We start from the raw sequence: 18,406 nt of genomic DNA, 5'->3' as shown, positions 1-18,406 counted from the left end.
GAGTTCAGTGACAACATGGCTTTCGGGCAGAGACCTGTGTGTGTGTGTGTGTGTGTGTGTGAGTGTGTGTGTGTGTGAGGGGTATGGGGGCTTGGTGGCCAAAGGCCCTGAGATGTCTATTCCAGTGGGAATTATTCTTGTCCCTGCTTGGGGCTCGTGAAGAGGAGATGAAGATAGCGGTAGATTCAGGACCAGAAGTATGCTACTCATGTGCAGATTTCTGGGGGTCCTGGGGGACTAAAACCCTGACCCCAACTCACCACTCCTACCTGAACCGAGGTATTTGTCAAGTAACAGACCAGAGTCCCCTGTGGGGAGCATACATACGTGGTGAGCATGTGTGACCGAGGCAGCAAGAAGGGCCCGTGGACAGAGGCTGGGCCGCCCCTGAAGGAGTCAGGGCCTCACTCCCTGCACCCAGCATGTCTGCCTTGAACTTGGTGCCATAGTGCCGATTCCAGACATTACTGCTCACAATGGGGACGCCACAGCCTGCAGGATGCAGGGTGACCTAGTTCACAGGGGAAAGAAGAGCCCAGTCACCTCCTGTGAATGGACACAAGGCCAGGATCTCACGAGGTCCAGATCAACTTGCGTGTGCAGAGCAGTGAGACTTTTCCTGAGCTGGGGCTGGGGGGAGGGCAGAGACCAGGGGCTTCTCAAAGGCAGAGACAGAACATGGCCCCTAATGAGGCAGGAGCCCTGCCTCTAGAAGCCCAGCGACATCTCCGGTCTCCTCAGGACACAGGACTGTTATACCCCCCACCCATCCCCTGCCCTCAAAGCTGTCAACCAACCAGGAGAAAGTGGCTACTTACTGTCTCGCGTGGTGAGCTGCCACCAGCACCCACTGGCTGTGGATGAGGGTCCCAGGGCATGGATCGTCCTACTGGGCCCTTTGGGAATCACAGGCACACAGTCCATCGCGCCATGGCGATGTGGTGGCTCTGTTTCATCCCCTCCACCATGGCCATGATCTTAGACCCTGGGTTGAGAGATGAGGAAGCAAAGGGTGAAGAAACCAGGGACCAAGGTGCCCCATCCTGCAGCTGAGTTTGGCTCCCCATCTGCAGATTCTCCCCAGGGACAGGAGTAAACAGGGCCCTTCTCATATGGGGTCCCCAACCAACCCCAGGGTGGCTCCCTCGAGACCAGGGAGAGGGCTCACAGCCGGGGTTGCTAATGGCAGGAGTCAGGACTCTCCTGGGACAGGGACATGGAGCCCTCCAGGTTGGAGAGGGCCAGCAGTGTGCCGTGCCTCATTATGGGTAAGGGAAGAGGGGGTCTGGGTGAAGCGATAGGGCAGCAGTCCAGGATCTGGGATTCAGATGGTGGAGTGGAGGGGGAAGCCTTCTAAGCTCCACAGATCTCTGTTCTGAGGCCTTCTCTCCCGGTCTTTATCCTCTATCTAGGCCAGGCGGTGGTGAGGAGGCACTTGGAGCTAGGTGGAGCCTGGGAGGGGCAGGGCCCCCACTGTAGTGGGACTGTGCTGACTGATGAGCAGTGTGTCCAACAGGAACCGGGGGGGGGGAGGGGAGCGTGTCTTCTCGCGGAGCAGAGACAGGGGTGCTGCGTGAAGGTGTAGGGAGAAGGGCAGTGCACATGTGGACAAGCCAAAATGAGAGGCTGTGAAAATGACCTCATGGAGCATGGACGGAAGGGGTCCATTGGGACAGAGACTTGGGCGAGGTGTACGGTCAGACTGTGGGATACCCCCTTTCTCAGAGGCTCACACATCTTAGAAAAGAAGATAATTCTGGGATCAGAACCTGGGCCTGGGGATCAACCTGCTCTCTCCTCTAGGACCAGCATGGTTCTCTTCCTCCATCCTTCAGCTCCAGGTCTTCCTGCGGCCAACAGGAGGAGGCCCAAGAAGGGTGTGAGACCTCCAGAGACCCCTCTGTGCAGCCCCAGTCTATCAGTGCTGGCAGGCAGCCTGCAGGCTTGGGTTCGGAGCCTGGGCTGAGGCCTCCAGGTTAGGCTAGGTGGACAAGGTGGGCTTCCCTCCTGCCTCCCCCATTCTTACCTCTATGGTTTAGCCCTTGTCCTCCCTCCCAGACTAGCCCCACGCAGAGGCCACACCTGGGGGAAGGCTCAACACAATGGGTCAGGGGACTGGGTCCCAATGCCTGACAGACAGAAATCAAATCACACTGCAGTCAAAAGGGCCTGCATCCCAGACAAGGAGCCTGGTCCAAGGTCAGTATGAACTGCATGCAAATCTCATCTTCCTAATGAACGTTCATCATAATCCCTACCACCACCACCTCCACCGGCAACTGCAATCAACGACAGATGCGGATTGAAAGAAAGTAAAAGAAGTGTTGGGGCAGTTTTGCAGCAGGTATCACAAAGTTGTCCTTGGTGTTGCTGAATCATACCTGTGCACATGACCGAAATGCCTAGTCCTTATTGTATGCATTTAACCCTTAATTTTTCATTAAAGGATCATTTTATTGGGGGCTCTTACATCTCTTATAACAATCCACACATCAATTGTATCAGCATATTTGTACATATGCTGCCATCACTCTTTTCTAAACATTTACTTTCTATTGGTATCAGCTCCTCTATTTCCCTCCTTCCCCCTCCCACATCTAACTCTTAATTTTAAGAAGCTGTTCAAATGAAAAGTAGGTGGTCTTTTGCTAAAGCAGGGTGAGCTGAACTACCTATGTGCTCATCCTCCTAAGCCCAGCTGTGCGGACCGTGAAGCCATATGTGAACAAAAGGCACAAACACAAAGGGCCAAGAAAGAGATGAGACTCCCCTGACTGAAGGCCCAACTGAAGGTGCCAAGTCTGTACCGTGCGTGGACACAGTGGCTGCAGCACTGGGCTCCAGCTGCCCCACAACCATGGTGAGGATGGCGCGGGACTGGACAGTGCCCCTTCCCTTGTGCAGAGGGTCACTGCGAGTCAGCACCGCCTGGATGGGACTGATGACCAGCACAACTGCCCCCTGGAGGGGCCTGACCACTTCCTGCACCATGTGTTGACCCCAAGGTGTGGTGTTCGACCTGTCCGAATACAAGGCAGGCGGGTCCATCTTTCCCATTTTCTGGAAGAAATTGAGTCAAAATCGGCTGATCTTTACTTGAAATTTCACTTCACATGGAACCCAGATGGAAATAAGCTGTTTACCGATTCCAGCACCGATTGCAGCAAACGGACAAATATCAAGATGCAAATGAGGAAGGCCTTTTCTCCCACTTTTCGGCATGCCTTTTCTCCTTTTCCAGGACACACACTGACTTTTCCTCCAGAAAATCTCTCCCTGAGACAACAAGGGAGGCTCCAGACAGGCATGTAACACCGTCTCTGGGGGGTTAGGATAAGAGGCAGCCACTCTGACCGCCTCCATTGTAAATGTTGGAGCCTAGTCATTAGCAGACAAAGGAGTTGCCAAGACACCTCCCAAAGAACAATGGAATTGGAAAAGAAGTCAATGCTGAGCTAGGTCAGGTGCCCACTGCTCTTCCAACAACCTGGAGCTGCAGATTCATAAGTAGGATGGAACAGGGACACTGAGAATGAATTCTGGACAATTCATGAACGGTACACTTCTGGAACATGCAGCTGTTCCAAGCAGAGACATTGTTCTGGAGTGGTTGACAACATGCTCAGAAGAATACTGAGCCCCACCTGCCCTCCAAAGGATGTGTGGTACTGGGAAAATCTGCTGCCAAAGATCTCTTTAAAGTGATGAAGGACAGGAATGTCACTTTGAGGATTCAGGTGCCCCTCATACAAGCCGTGATATGTATTACAGTGTTATTGGCACATGATGCCCATATGTAATTCCATCATATCAAGAAGAATCGGACAATCATTACCACAATCAATTTCAGGACATTTTCTTTCTTCCCTGCCATGATTAAATCACCTTTAAGAGGAGTTGTGTAATCGCAATCAGTTCTAGTGTTCCCTCCCCTCCAGCCTTCACTGTTACAAGGAAAATCTTCTCAACCGTCCTGTCTCCCACCTCCTGACCGACCCTGTAAACCCTGGCAGTAGTACTTATCTCTCTGCATACTCTCCTTCTGTGCTTCACAAACTGGTAAACCAACAGAAACTGTGACGAACACAAATGAAATAACAATGAATAAAAAAGAAAAACTGCACCCAACCCCTGCTATTTAAAAAGCCATGGAAGATATTTTTGTCATGGAGCACGCAAGAGATTCTTGCACTTCAAATTTAGGTTGGGACTAGTGGAGAGATTCTCAAACTTTGGGTTGCGACCCCTTTGGGGGGGTCGAAGGACTCTTTCACAGGGATCATCTGATTCACAACAATATCAAAATAACAGTGATGAAGTAGCAACGAAAACAACTTTATGGTTCAGAGGTCACCACAACATGAGGAACTGTATTAAAAGGCGGGGGCAATGGAAGGTTGAGAAACATTGGTTGAGAGGGAGGTCAACTGACCAACTATCAGGTTTGATGTAGCCCAAGCAGGATTACGATGATCGGTGGTTGATAGTAAGGCTGCTGCAGACCTTGGTCTCTTGATAGAGGGGATCTGCCCATGGCTTAATTTTTTCTTTAAGTTTTAAATAATTTGATCGGGGTCCTTACAACCCACATCACAATGCATCCATCCATCCATTGTGTCAAACACATTTGTACATATGTTGCCATGATCACTTTCCAAACAATTCCTTTCTCCTAGAGCCCTTGGTATCAGCTCATTCTCCCCCAACCCCGCCCCAGCCTCCCTCCCTCATGGACACTTGATCATTTATCAATTACTACTTTTTTCATGTCTAGCACAGACCACTGTCTCCCTTCACTCGCTTTTCTGTTGTCTGTTCCCCAGGGAGGGGTTATATGCTGATCATTGTGATCAGTTCCTGCTTTCTACCCCGACTTCCCCTTCCCCTTGTGGTATTGCTACTGTCATTATTGGTCCTGAGGGGTTTATCTGTCCTGGATTTCTTGTGTTGCAAGCTCTCATCTGTACCAGAGTACAGGCTCTGATCTAGATGGATTTGTACGGTAGATTTGGGTCATGATAATGGGGGAGGGAGGAAGCATTAAAGAACTAGAGGAAAGTTGTGTGTTTCCTGAGTGCTATACTGCACCCAGAGTGGCTCCTCTCTTCCTTGTGACCCTTCTGTAAGGGATGCCCAATTCTCTATAGATGGGCGTTGGGTCTCCTGTCCACCCTTCCCCTCAATTCACATCGATACGATTTTTTGTTCTGGATCTTTGATGCCTGACACCTGATCCCATCAGCACCTCATGATCACACAAGCTGATGTGCTTCTCCCATGTTGGATTTGTTGCTTCTCAGGTAAATGGCTGCTTGTTTATCTTCATGCCTGTAAGACCCCAGACACTATATCTTTTGATAGCCAGGCACCACTATCTTTTTCCAGCACATTTTCTTATGCACCCATTGTAAGGACCTGCCCTGAGGCTGCCGTCTTTTCTGCAGGCCTTGGGACCTCTTTGTGGGGTCAAGTCAGTTGGGACCTCTGTTTACAAGGTTACCCTGAGGTCCAGGCAATGGGTATCTCACCCCAGAGCAAGGCAGAGTCGTCTATGGCCCCAAAGAACTGAAGATGAGCAGTCTCAGGTTCTGGGGTGGAGTGCTCCTGGTGGGTTCAGGCTGGGTGACCATGTCTGATTGTGAGGGGAGGGTTGTGGGATCCTGGCCTCTGGGATGGTGGATCTGGGAATGATGCAGTGCCGGCCTGGGACCAAGTCCCGTGCCCTACCTTCCCCTCTGCCTTCTACCTGTCCTTGCTCCCTCATTCTTGCTTCCCTCTCTTCTCCCTTCCTGACTCTCATCTACTTCCTCCCTTCCTGCTCCCCTCCTCTCTCCCTCCCCCCTCATTCCCACCTCTCCTCTTCCCTCCCCTTCTCCTTCTCCCTTTTTTCTCCCCCTTCCTCTCTATTATCCCTCCCTCTGTTTTCCCTCCACCCTCTAGCCCCTTCTTCTCTCCCGCCCCCCAAATTTCCATCTTCACTCCTTCTTTCCTCTCCTTATTTCATTCCTTATGTGCAAGAAAGAGCTTTTTATATCAAGAAGTAATTCTATATCAGGGAAACATCCCAGTCCAGACCCACTCAGGACCACAAGTACCGCTTGAGACACAGGCAGCGTAGCACAGGCTGGCAGGTGCAAAGCTGTGTGGATACAGTGGCCGTGGGGCCATCGTAGAAAGCCCCATTCTCTCCTCCATCCTTTCTGCTCCATCCAACTCAGGTTAAACTTGAGTGTGAGACTGGCCATTCTCCTGGGAACCCAGACCAGCAGGGGCCCAAGCACAGAAGGATCCCTGTAGACCCAACTTCCCCCCAGCCTGGGACTGGACACCTGAGAGATATCAGGAGGTGGCTCCTCCCTGGGGCTCTCCCCACTTGGGACCCTGGACAGGAGACTCTGGGGGCTGAGGGCGGAGAGGTGACTCTGCAGTGGTCACCCATCATGCAGGGCAGCAGTTGTGTCTTGGAAGCCCTGCTTCTCACAGCAGGAAACTAGGAGCCCTGGAGGTATCCAGGGTCAGTCTCCCCTGGAGGCCTGTCCTCGAGGAGGGGCTGCCCTTGGGCATGGCTGTGAGGGGAGAAGCAGTGTCTGAGGGGTGTGGGGGCGAGTGTGTCATACAAGGGCAAGCTGTCCCCTGTGGACATAAGGTGGAAGGAGCCCGAGTGTCCATCATGGATGACAGAGGACCATCCCCCAGAATGTGACACAGGGATGATGGTCTGAGCCCCTGTCTGTGCAGGGACGAGCTGTGCAAACACCTGTCACAAAGAACCCTCATGACCTGACCCCTTAGAGGCCCAGGGACAGAGAACTGTTCTACGGTGGTCACGGGCTGGGGCGCTGGGGAGTGAGAATAAACACCGAGGCCAACAAACCACGTCCACGTCCACGCTGGGAACATCTGTGACATGACATCAGACAGTGAGCCTGAGTCGGGGTCCAGCATGGCCAGGGCCCCGGTTTGGTGGCACCAGTTTATTCTGAATCACGAGGCAGCCTATCAGCGTGTATCCTGCAACAACAATAATTATAATTGCAATGAACTAAAAGGGCCAGTGGAGATGGCCCATGACAGAAGATCCCAGGAGGGAGCGGGCTGCGGCTGGTTTGGACGGGCGGGACACAGATTCCTTCCATGAGAGACTCTGTACTGACCAGACACATGAAGCTATGCTGATGGCCGTGAGAGCCCTGGACCTGGAGGAGCCATGTGGAGGCCCACGCCAGCACTGAGATGCTTCCATCATCACTGGATCCACAAGATTATCCACCCACTAGACTGTGATCTTCCTGCTTTCCACATCATTGCATGTGTTTGTTAGTGTTCAGAGAAAGTTATAGATCGGTGTTGGACATATGGGCTAATATCAGACTTCTGGCCTTGATCTGGACTGGGCTTGGATGTTTTCTCAGTATTCAATTGCCCTTGTATATAAAGCTCTTTCTCATACAAGCATAAGTGTCCATGAATTTGTTTCTCTAGTCTACTTGGAATAACACACCCTCCACATCTGTTGGGTTGACCTCATCAACACGGTTCATCCTGAGGCAAGGTGGAGAGTCCTTGCCTTCTCAGGAGCTATCTGTGTTTAAAGGTAACAGCATCACTGACTAAGGAAGCTGGTCTCATGTAGCTGATCTTTCTCTTGCACCATCTTCTGCATTTGTCATTCTTTCTCTCTCAGATCCCCTACGGTTGCAGACATGGTGTGTTTAAGAACACAGTTATGTTCCCTACTCCCTAATGAAGGAGTCCTGGGGTGCTGTGAGGCAGATGTGGTTGGTGATGGGCTGCTAACCTTGTGTTCAGCAGTTCAAACCCATTTGTAATTCCATGGGAGAAAGATGAGGTTGTCTGATCCCATAAAGATGTTTGTCTCAGAAACTCTCAATGGGCTCCCTGTGAGTTGGGTTGGTTTGGGTTTAGAACCTTGAATGACACATCTCCAGGGGGGAATGATCTAGGTTATAATTCTTTCTCTTCACCACTGGGAACTGTCACTTCATTAAAACTTGTAGGTACAGTTGCTGTAAGCTTGATGCCATGGGAAACCTCTTTTACCCAAGATGTGCGATTTCTCCAGCTGTCAATTACGGCAGACTCTGCTCCTGCCTGACTCACCTGGTCCCCTCACATAGCCTCAGTCTTATGCAAGCCCTCTTTGTTTACAATGTGGGTATGTTGTACACCACATTAAAACAAAACAAAACAAACACCTTTTCATTGTTGTTAATGGAGTCAAGCTTTGCAGAGCAGATGAGCTTTCCATTCAACAACCCACACAGATTGTGTTTCATTTCTTTAAATGCAGCCCCTAATGTCACTACCCCCATCACTTGTCCCACTCCTTCCTTGTGATTCCCATTTACATTCTTCCTTCCTTCCTGGCCTGCTGCAGTCTATCCTTCTGTAAATGTTGTCCTTTTAATTTCTAAGTGTGGACCACTCACAGGTGTGTGTATCTCCCTAGTGTCAATGCTCCTCCTACACACCTGTCCATGGTTTCCAGAAAATTGAGACATGGTGAGAGTTACTTTACACACCTGAAATGTGATGAAGGCATATTCTTTCGGGTTCTATCTCTATTTGACCCATAATCCTTATTTTTTTTTTTAAAGAAATCTTTTGGAGTTTTGCTCTAGATTGTTTTCCTATGCATCCAGGACTTGCTAAGGTGATATTCTTGAAAGGAGTCAGTAGCTGTTGCTGGACTCCATCTACTTCTGCAGGTCTCAGGATGTGGAGACCAATGTTACAGGGTCTGTGGGTCACGGGACTCATGATTCCCATGTGTCCTCCATTGTCATTAGCCTTCTTCCCTCTGCACAGGGAGAGACCAGAGGTTGCACCTTCTGATGACTGTGTGTGTGTGTGTGTGTGTGTGTGTGTGTGTGATATGAGTCTTCTGGGTTCATTCACATTCCCAAATGTGCTGCTACAGGTAGAGCAATTCTCACAGGAGGAAAGGACTTCTTTAGGCAGGATGAAATTCCCACTAAGAATGCTGGTGTTGCCTGTGGAGTTCTTGGTGGGTTGGGATGTGAGCTCTGATCCGTCCCACTCTACAGACCTTCTCTCCTCTTCTGCTGTCAGTGTCGGTTCCCTCTCAGGACACCACAGTGAGGCATCTCTATGCAGCATCCCAGTGGGAAGCGGGTGACATTAGTACTCATCTCACATCTGAAAAATCACTGAATCGGCAATAATGAAGGAATCTGACCTTCAGGTTACAAATCAAGCCTTATTTGAAAGTAAATAAATTACTCAAGGTGGTGGTGAAATGCTTGATACTCTGGGGAAAAAAATCTCAATGATAGGTAAGCTTTTGCTTCAACTGCACCCTGAGACACAAGTCAGCATAATCTACACCTCTATAATGATCCGCAGAGCATCAATGGCTTCCTCTCTGTGGTAGTTACATCATCTGTTGTCATTTGAGACTTAGAGTGAAGGGGTGGAGTTTAGCCTGTCAATCAGGTTGCAGCTTGATGACCTCATTTGGAGGCACTAAAGAGATAAACAGCTCACTGGAGTTGGAACTCACATACACTCCCTGGGAGACATGCTTGCTGAGCAGACACGCGGAGCTGTGCTAGAGCTCTTGAACTGAAGGAGCCAAGTGGAGATCCCTGTCAGGGATGAGATGCCTCTACCACCACTAGACTTTCCACCCACCGGCCTGAGCAATGGGAAAGGACAGAAACTCCAGAAATAAAACCATCGCCATATAGACATCTGTCCTTCGACAAGGGCCCCAAAGGCATCACGTGGGAGGTGGATGCCATCTTTAGCAAGTGGTGCTGGAAATAATGGAGATCCACCTGCAGAAAAATGAAACAAGACCCTTACCTCACGCCATGCACAAGTACAAATTCAAGGTGGATCACTGATGTAGAAGTAAAACCCGAAAATATCAGAACAATCAATGAAGGGATTGGGAGTAACCTAAGAACTGTGGCACAGCGAATACATAAAGTACCTGTAACAGGGACAGGCTCACACACACATGCGAGGGGAATTTCAGCCCCTAACACATCATGACGGGTCCGGTAAGCACAGTTGTACAACGATATTAAGAAAAGATGATAGAAACCTCATAGACAGCCTCAGAGATAGAAGAGAGATTGAAATAATGGAATCAGACACATTTCATGGTAGCAATGCTCACCTTAACCTCACTTGATGGGCCACGTGGAGAGAGATATATTTAATGCTAACCAAGGCTTTTATATTCTCTGGGGATATGCAAGCCCCCTAATTATAGATGAGGACATACGTCACAGGAAAGGGTTGCGCTATAGGTAATACAGTAATGGGAGGGAGTGATCTAGGGGTATCCACACAAAAGAATGGGAGAGATTGGGGGTATACATGAGGCAAGATGGGTGGATCCTAGATTCAGGATGGCAGCCTAATTTTGGATGTCACTGAGCCGACTTGACCAGTTTCTTGGCACAACTATAGAGACCACTATGAGTAGGTTGTGATCTCCACCTACAGGAACCAAATCGATGACTGCAAGCCTTTAGGGAGAAGTAGCCCATTGTCCATAGCAGTAGAAGCATCCCTACCTATGGTAGGACTACACAGTAGTCTGGCAGCTGACTCCCTTCAGGGACATTTACCATTAGCTGCAAGCAGTGTTCTAAGTGTAACATATTTGGGAGTGAGGACTTGGGAGACATCTTTCTGTTTCCCACACACAAAGATGAAGCTGATATCAACAAGTGGTTGATTAAGGATAAAACAACCGTGCGTGTCGAAAGACTTCAACAAGAGAGCAACAAGAGAGTCCACAAATTGCAGCGAGAGGAATTTCAGCAATGACCCAACAGACAAATGGCTCATCATTAAAATTTACAACACCCCCGTACCCTGCAAAAAGAAGAAAACAGTTAACCCTATAAAGAAATGGGCAAAAGATGAGAACAGAAATTCAACTAAGGAGCAGACCCCCATGGCCAATACGCATATAAGAAAATGGTCCCAATCATTTACTATTAGACAAATGTCAATTAAAACAACCATGAGGTACCACCTAACACCCTTGAGGATAGCCCAAATCAGCAAATCAGAGAATAACAAGTGTTGGACGGGACGTGGTAAGACAGGAACTCTCCTCCACTGCTGGTGGTCATGCAGACCCCTCCAGCCTCTGCAGAAAGAGATTTGGTGATATTTAAAGCAAATGGAAATTGAGTTACCTTATGGCCCGGCCATCCCTCTATGGGACATTTACATATGCGAGGTAAGAAACAGACCATGACCAGTCCCTGCGCTCCAATATTTACTCTGATGCAACGCATCATTGCAAGGAATAGAAAACAACCTGAATTTCCATCGATTGATGAGTGCAATAGAAAACTCTAACATACACACACAATGGAGGACTACGCATCACTAATCAGCACTGAAATTGCATGAAGCCCATATTCTCATGGGAAGAGTTGGAGGAAATTATGCTAAGCAAAGTTATCCAATCACCAAAAGACAAGTACAACATGAGTCCACCAAGGTAAGTATAATCAGCACAGTAGGTATAGAAGTAAAGCCACTGATCTCATGCTACACTGGTTGAGGGAGAGGCAATCACATGGGGGACAGGCTAAACACAGTGATATACATGTCATTCCAATGCAAGAAAGGGAAAGGGTGCTTGGGGATGCAGGAAAAGGGGAAACAAGAAGAGGGAGATGATGGCACTGGGGCAGCAGGCCTCTAATCCACCCAGGCGGAGGGTATCATGTACATCTTCTCAGAGATGGGAGTGTGAGTGCAGACCCCACCATGGCTCTCCAAACCTCGAGGGTGACGTAACCTCATGGAACAACTCATGAACACAGAGGTCTACAAGGCGGGCTCCAGGCAGAGCTGAACTGACCCTCTCCCTAGAAGGATGTCCTACGGAGGACAACACTAAACCTACAGGTAGTGGAGAGGGTCTGCCCAGCACGCCGACATGGAAGCAAACCAAGAAGGAAAGGGAGAGTGAAGGACTAAGCGCCTCACTTGCACACCAAACCCTGAGCACGACGTCCCTGAACGGCTGCTTATGCACAGAGCGGACTGAGGGGTCTACAACAGCTCGAGACATGAAGTCCCCTCGCTGAAGCATACCAAGACAGAGGACAATACTGAGGCACACGGCGGGGGGTGAATCTGGTCTGACACCCCCAGTGGGGCAAACCAAGAAGGGAACGTAGCAGATCAGCAACAGGAGCAAAGCCAAACCACAAAGTCCCTGAGGAGCCCACAATAGACTACAGGCTAGGAGGGGAAGTTCCGGGACCCCCAGGACTGCTGGGGAGATGGTCACAAACGTCAGTGGACACACCTGGAATTATGTATACTTCCCCAACCCCTTTTTTATTCAATCTTCTGTTTGTCTCCATTATTGCTGTTTTGATTAACCAAATAAGATAGGCTTGGGAATCTAGCAGGAGGAGAAACCAAGGGAACAATCATTCCAGAGGGACTTGGGGGGAGGAGGAGGCAGGTGAAGGGAGGGGTGAGCAAACAATACCATGGACAGGGGAACAACTAGGGAATTAAAGCCAACAATAAGGGAGTTGTGGTGATTCCGGTGACGTTGGAGCAACAGCAATCTAGCTGAGAGGAATTACTAGGAGGAGGAAGTATGATGAGTGTGATGGTGGGACAGGAGGAATGTAAAAGGAACGAGAGGAAAGGTCTAGAAAGCAGAGCTATAGATAGAGGTATGAACATATGTGTGTACATATATAAATATATAAATTCATAAAAATACAGGCATTGACTGGGTACACATGTTTATATGGCAGTACATTGAGAAAGTAGGTGGACTTTGGGCCTCTGCTCAAGCCCTCACCCAACATAAGTACACTTTATTCTAACAACCTGGCATTCTGTGACAATCACCTTCCTGACAAGATCACTGAAGACAAAATAAGTGCATAAGCAAATGAGGTGAAGAAAGATGATGGTGCCTGGCTAGCAAAAGGTATAGCATCTGGTGTTTTAAAACCATGATGCTAAGCAAGCAGCCATTTAGCAGAGAAGCAACGAGCCCACATGGAGGAAGCACACCAGCCTATGTGATCATGAGGTGTTGACTGGATCAAATAACAAGTATCAGAAGACCCAATACAGACAAGAAAAACATATTGTTGAGGATGAGGGGGGTTGAAGCAGGGATCCTAAGCCAATCTGTAGAAAATAGGACATGTCTTCTCAGAAGGGTTACAAGGAAGGGATGAGTCAATCAGCGTGCCATGTGGCACCAATGAAACTCACAATATCCCCCTTGTTCTTTGAAGCTTCCTCACTATCCTGACTCCAGTCCTGTCTTTCAGTTCTGGCTAGCCCAGAGCATGTGCACTGCTACAAATAAGAGCTCATGACCCACAGAATGCAGGTCAGATAAACCCCCCAGGAACATTAATGGGAGTAGCAATATCAGGAGGGTAAATGGAAGGTGTGTGGATGAAGAGAGGAAGGGGAACCGAGGACAATTATGTAGACATCACACACACACACACACACACACACACACACACACACACACACACCCCTGAAACAGAGAAACAACAGAAACATGGGTGAAGAGAGACAGCGGTCAGTATATCAAAATAATAATACTTTATAATTTATCAAGAGTCTCAGTGTAGGGGGAGTGAGGAAAAAAGAGGAACTTGTACCAAGGGCTCAAATAGAAAGTAAGTGTTTAGAAAATGATGATGGCAACATATATACAAATATGTTTGATACAGCTGATGTGTGGATTGTTATAAGAGCTGTAAGAGTCACCACAAAATGATCTTTAAAAAAAGAACTCAAAATGGAACAAAGACTCAAATGTAACTCCCAGAACCCTAAAGACCATCAATAGGAACAAACCTAACAGCCCCAATACAAGGCAAAATTACATTACCAAATATAATGACAAGTATCCACACTACAGAAGACTTCATCAAGAAAAGAGTAAGAAGAAGACTCAGAGACTGGGAAAATATTTAGTAATGACACATCAGACAGAGGGAGGATTTAAAAATCTGTAGAATATCATAATAAGAAAAATACAAATATAACCCAGTATAAAAATGAGCCAGGTGTCCTCCCATCTGGCGCAGGGCTTGAGTATGAGCATGCTCAGTTAGGGTCTTGCTAGGTATGTAATTGTTGCCTAATTTTTTCCCCATCCTTCTCTATGGGGATTTGCGGGCATGGGAGGGACAACCGCCTGTCCCTAAGCTAGCTGCGTAACCTATCCTTCCCAAGTGGGGTACAGCTGGAACCTCCACCACTGTGGGCATCACTGTGGGCACAAAGGTGGCCCTGTGTCTCTGCCTGTGGGCTGCCATGGGACCAGAAGAGACCCAGGGAAGTTCCTGAAATGCTGTAGCACAGGGCATGGCCTGCCCAGTCCTCCCTCCAAAGGATGCTCTTCGTCCTCTCTGCAGACAGATGCACATCAATCCACCCTGAACCCTGAGGAGACCAGGGGGCCTGCACTCAGTCCCACCCAGACAAGATGGAGCATTGGAGCTCAGGTCCCTCCCTTGGAGCACCGCTGTGAATGGAGCCCCGAGGGCAGAGGGAGAGATGAGGAGGGAAGGGTACGCAGACCCAGGTGTATGAACAAGGGACAGTGAGACAGTCATCCCTTGGAGAGGTCATCCTCTGCTTTCAGGGGTTTGCCACCTCCCCCACAGCACCCAGTTTCTTGAACCTCAGGTATTCAGAACCCCCACCCCACTTTCACCAACTGGACCCCCATCAGGAAGGTTTCTCCAGGGGCCATTTCCTGGGCCTCTCCCACAAGTTAGGACACTCAGGCCTTGCTATGCAGGAGTTTTATTGAGCCACGTTTTACAGAGTGAGAGGCAAGGAGGTCCCTGTCCCATCTCTGTCCCTGTCCCATCTCTGGGAGGTCATGAGACATCCCCTCTGTCCCTCTCAGATATCAAGAGAGGGACAGGACCCTCACAGGGTGGCAGGGTTGGCACCTCAGCATGAATAGAAGCGGGTGATGGTCTCAGAGAGAGGCTGGCATTGGGGAGGGTGCATGAGGTTCTCCAAGCTCTTGGGAGGGGTGTTTGTGTCAGCAGCGTCCGAGTCCCTGCTTGAGCCTCAAGGAAGTAATGGGACATACTTGCGGATCCAGGACAAATAGGATGCCACTTGGGTGTAGACTGTAGGGTATCCTGGCTCACCACATTGTGGATTACCCCAACTTATCACCCCAACCTGGACCCATATGCGGCCCTTAGGGCAGACCAGGGCTCCCCCGGAGTCTCCCTGTGGAAAGAATAGGCAGAGAGTGGCCATCAGGACCTCGAGGCCTGAGAGCAAGGGTAGGAAGCAGGGTGAGTCAACAGGCTGGGACATAGGGTCTCACATGGCAGGCGGTCTTCCCAGGGCTCCCTGCACACAGCATGTCATTCCTGACAAACTGGTTGATGCGTCTGTAGCTTTTCCTGCATGTCTTCAAGTCCACAATGGGGACCTGCACCTCCTGCAGGTTCTTGTTCCTGGGTAGTGGCACTGCAGGGAAGATTGGGAAGATCTCAGGCTGTAGTTCTGGGGATTGGTCAGGGACCGCCATACACTGTCTCCCCTGCTCCTGAGAGCTCCAGGTTCTAGGGTCTGGAGACATCCTTTTGGTCTCAGTTTCCCTACATGTACTCTGGGTGTGTGCATACCGAGCTGACATGGAGGAAATAGGGGTGGTGGGGAGCTTCGTAAACCTGAGGGACATGACTGAGCCATCAGAAGAGGTGTAGCCCCAGACATGCAGAGTTGGGGTCCTGGGTCAGTGTGGACTTGGAGCACTGACTGCAGAAACCCTGAGTGCATCCCTCAGTCCCTTCACCCTTCTTGCCCATCCTCCACCCCTGAAGACACAGTGGGGACATGGACCCGGAAGTCTTTGTAAGGTCTGCTGGAGAGAGAGGCCAGAGCTTCCCTCCCTCCACATCCGGTATGTGTCCCTTAACTGTGTCCCTGCGACCCACTCAAGCCCAGCCTACACCATAACCCTCCCTGGGAGGGGCGTGCTGTTGAGCCCCTGCTCATGCTGAGCCAGCGTCCACTATGTCCCCATAGCTCCTATTCCCATCTGACCCCCGTGCTCCTGACCCTTACCACGAAAACGGGTATCTCCCCAGCCGGTCATCGTGCAGTTGGTGCCTGGACGAACCCTGAATCGTGGACGAGGGAGGGTGACGAGTTGGACAGTGGGAGAGGGCATCAGGGGCGCCACCAGCTTGAGCAGAGCGATGTCGCTCCCTAGTACTACTTTCCCAGGCTTGAAGTTGTGGTGAAGGATGACCTTGGCCACGTCCTGGAACGAGTTACTCGGGTGGCTGTTCACTTGTCCCACTTGGACACGAACATTGCGAAGCCTTCCTTGTTTTCTGAGGGAGAGAAGACAGGAAGCTGGCCAGAGTCTGAAGACACCCTCTCACACAGTCCCTGGGGCCTCTGTGTGTCAGGGGAAGCCAGCCCCTAACACGTCATTACGGGTCCGGTAGGCGCCATTTACAGCGATAATAAGTGAAGATCATAGTAAAGGTATAGAGAGCATGAGAGATACAAGAGACGTATTGAAATAAACGGAGTCAGACACAATTCATGGTAGCATGCTCACCCCTGCTTGGTGGTCCGCGTGGAGGGAGAGAGCGTTTAATGCGAGCCCAGACGTTTTATCTTCTCTGGGGACAGCAAGCCCCCTAATTACAGGTGAGGACAAACATCACAGCACGGGGTTGTGCCATAGGTAATACAGAAATGAGAGGGGGTGGTCTAGGGACATACATGCAATAGGGAGAGGGGGGACTAGGGGCATACATGTGACAAGATGGGAAGATCCTAGATTTAGGATGACAACTTAACTTTGGAGGTCACAGAGCAGGTTTGACCTGTTCTCTGGCTCAACTGATAGAGACCATTAATGGTAGGGTGTGAATGCTTGGTCACAGGCCTCAGGGAGAAATAGTTTATTGTCCCCAGTAGCAGGGAGCAAGGTCAACCCTGTAGTCTGGTGACTAACTGCCCTCGGGGAAGATGTCTGTAAGGGTCTGACCTCCCCCCACATCTGTGCTCGGGGTACCGGAGTGGACTCCAGAAGATGGAATCCCTGTCTCTTTTCTATGATCCCTCCACCCAGGAAACACACAGCACCCATCATGTGCCCCAACATGGTCAGGGAGCCACGTGGTGGCAGGGGAGTCACTCACGTTACAACGCAGTGGGCAGCAGTCAGCACCCACCGCTGGTGGATCAGGGAGCCTCCACACCAAAATATCCACGGGCCACCCCATGAACCAGGGATCCACAGGCTGACCTGCCATGGCCACTTCCCAGGTTGGGCATCGTGTCCCAAAACAATGTCCATAAGCCCAGTCTCTCTGTTCGAAGCTGGGAAAGCAGAGCGAGGGGTCATCAGGGATCCAGCCCTCCCAACCCAGAGCTCAGCTCAGCCTCCTGCCAGACCCTCCACAAGTGCTTGAAGCATGAAGGAGGTAGACAGACACATATGAATGAAGTCAGCCCCCCTCCCCTCCCCGAACCTACCACTGCTACCTGGGAACCAGATAGTGGCTCAGGGTGAGGGTGGGAATCAGAAGGGGTTAGGACTCACCTTGGATCATGGGCACAGAGGCCCCCAAGCTGAGGAGGGTCAGCAACAGCAGCCACAGCATCTTCAGGGAGGGCAGTACCTGTGTGAGGAGGAGGACCAGCATCAGAGGGTCAGGGAAGGAGAGGGCAGGCAGCGTCCTCACCTCAGCAGGGCTCTGCAGCTCTCTGCCCTGACCCTGTCCTAGCGCCTTTATCCTCCCAGCCCAGGAAGTGGTCAGAGGGAGGCAGTGGTCAGGGTGGGGCATGGGAGGAGGTGAGGTGTCTCCTTCAAGGAGACCAAGGTTGATCAATTTGTCCAACAGGAATGGTGACATATCTTCTCCAGCCGAGCAGAGCGCAGAGTGCTGGTGGGTGAGTAAGGAGACCGCACAAATATGGACCAAGAGAAAATAAGTTGTTGTGAAGACAAATCATGCCCAGGTCTCAGACTCATTGACCCCGAGGTCACTGACATCCCGGAGTCCAAAAAGACAACCCGCTACGTCCCACTTTGATGAGTGTGTGGGGCAGCGATTGGTGCCCCCTGCTCACAGGACAGAAGCGTGATGGGCACTGAGGAGGCATGGAGACAATGAGCCCAACAGGTAAATGGGCCCCTCAGATATCAGGATCCATGACCTGAGAGCAGGGGAACCACGGTGCTCAGTCCTACCCCATCCCGTGAGGATCCCATTAGAGCATTCTGGATAGACCGGGAGGAACATGCGGACCCCAACTTAGGAGTCAGAGAGAGGCTGGGGGAACCCAGAGACCACCTTTCAGGTCTGGAAATGAACTCCCCCCAACA

This window comes from Tenrec ecaudatus, chromosome 12 (assembly GCF_050624435.1).
Source record: "Tenrec ecaudatus isolate mTenEca1 chromosome 12, mTenEca1.hap1, whole genome shotgun sequence".
Lineage (NCBI taxonomy): Eukaryota > Metazoa > Chordata > Mammalia > Afrosoricida > Tenrecidae > Tenrec > Tenrec ecaudatus.
Note: the sequence above shows the minus strand (reverse complement) of the source record.